At 56.9% G+C, this 1,989-nt stretch overlaps 1 protein-coding gene across 1 annotated transcript in view; it reads right to left on the reverse strand.

The window, feature by feature from the left end:
• Positions 1 to 1,010, reverse strand: part of DUSP14 (dual specificity phosphatase 14) — a 3,701-nt gene extending 2,691 nt beyond the window's left edge. The window contains exon 1 of the mRNA XM_009329101.1: positions 934 to 1,010. The gene's annotated coding sequence lies outside the window, so the exon portion shown is untranslated. The remainder of the gene's footprint in view (positions 1 to 933) is intronic.
• Between the last annotated feature and the right edge of the window lie 979 nt (positions 1,011 to 1,989).

Raw genomic sequence — 1,989 nt, forward strand, 5'->3', positions numbered from 1 at the left:
TTATGTCAGAAGATGAGAGTAAAACCGAAGCAGAGGCTGGGACAAGGGAGGCTCTTTTCCTGATGCTTTAGTGACTGACTAATGCTTTGGAGAAAGACATGCTCTGCAAAGGCCTGGGTTCGCCTGTGTGAGCCACCCATTCCCGCCTACCTCTGCTGTTGTCCCCAGGAAGGACCCCCACTTTTATTTCCCCTACTCCTTTAGGACTTCTCCGAAGCCAGTGGAGAAGCCACAAGCAAGGGGATGAGCCCCGAAGCATTAATAATTTGCAAGTCCCTTTTAGCTACGCGGTCTCCAGTCAGAGACGTGCTGTGGGAGAGGCTCCGGTCAGTGCGGGCTGGGGAGCCCCTGCTCTGCCCAGGTACGTCTGAGCCCACCAAAGCGTGGCCGGGCTCCGCACGGAGAGGATCTGGGGGATGCTCGGCGCCTCGGGTGAGAGGGTGTCTGTCCCTCCAGCAGTTAACTCTCCGGGTCAGAGAGTCCTTGAAGGGCTGAGAGACCCCGACTGCGGCTCCCCCGGCCCTGACACGCCAGTGCAGCCATCTGTCTGCATCCCGCGCTCTGGGAAACACCGGCAGGTCTCAGCAGTATCTGGTAACGCTGCCAGCAGATTTTTGGCATGGCTTTGCGGTACGGTAACTTAATGAGCATAACACCGTCTCCTCTGTGGCTTGTTCCCTGCTGGCAGCTACTTGAGCAGCTCCTGCAACCACGGGCCCAAAGTGCCGGCGCTGCAAGAGTTCATGCCCTGACAAGAAGACTTTGGCTGCAGCTGTGAGTGCTCCGCTTCCCCTGCAGACACCCTCACCACAGTGACCCAGCTGGAGCAGCAATGAAAGGCACGGTTTTTCAAAGGAATAAAGTCCATTGAGCAGGGGAAGTCCCTGCTCTCGAATAGCTGTAACTGACAACACAAAGGATTCGGGCACTTACGCTCAGTAACAAACTGTCCTGCTCCAAATCACCGGCCGGCACACGGATGCCGTGGGCTGCTGAAGCTGGGATGTTTCATAGAGAGTGTCCAACGCTGCGCTGGGGAGAGAAGAGAGCATGGGGTTTACAGGGATCTGTGCTGGACCCAAACAGGATACCAGGCAGCCCCCTCCCCTGAGGTATGTTTAAGCCACCAATTGAGGTGTTGTCCAAGACCTGGGAAGGAGGACCACAGCTTCCCTGCCTGCTCCCCAGGGAGAGACAGAGGTCTGGGGAAGGCGCTTCCTGCCGATAGTGTAATGTCACCAATTGCTGCCAACACAGTATTCAAAATCACATTAGGCCCAGAGGAATCTGAGGCTGGCACAGAAGTCATGACAAAAAATAAAACCAAAACCCAAACACTTTAATTAATTTGCTCTAACGTCTCCTTTAGCAGTCACCAAGACTCTTGCCTAGCTCCAGAGAGCTAGTGCGGGTCTGCCTTTCTTTTGATGGTGCCCAAAGCACACCCTCCTGGGAGGCCCTCCGCAAGGGCTGTGCTACCTGGTCCTGCTCCCTGAGGCGCTGCTGGAATTACAGGGGCAAACAGGAAGGGGCAGAGCTGGTGCCATGAGCCGCAGCATCCCGCTCCCAGTAAGTGGAGGATGGCGGCAGCATCCCCTTCTTTTATTTCTCCAGCCAGATCAGAAATAACACAAGTCCCCAGAGTGCCAGTGAAGCAGCTGCCTGCTGGGAAACGCTGCTGGACCACAGGAGAGTGAGAGTAACACCTAACTCCAAAACAGCTCTGAGCAAGGCTGAACTTCCCTTGCCCTCCCCGCTTTCATGCAGCTCATCCGTCGGCCATCTCCGGCACAGCGGGGCAGACAGCAAGGGGCTGGTGGCTGCTCCGTGCCCCCTCCCTGGGACAGGGGCGTGCGGGGAGGGGGGGGCCAGGGAAAGGATTCAGTTTCCCTGTGCGTGGCCTTAAAATGATGAAGAAACCTGCACGCTGAGCTCCGGAGCGGGAGCGAGGGGGAAACGGGCTGGCTTAGCTTTGGAGCCAGGGTTGGA

Source organism: Pygoscelis adeliae, unplaced genomic scaffold, assembly GCF_000699105.1.
Source record: "Pygoscelis adeliae isolate BGI_AS28 unplaced genomic scaffold, ASM69910v1 Scaffold427, whole genome shotgun sequence".
Taxonomy (NCBI): domain Eukaryota; kingdom Metazoa; phylum Chordata; class Aves; order Sphenisciformes; family Spheniscidae; genus Pygoscelis; species Pygoscelis adeliae.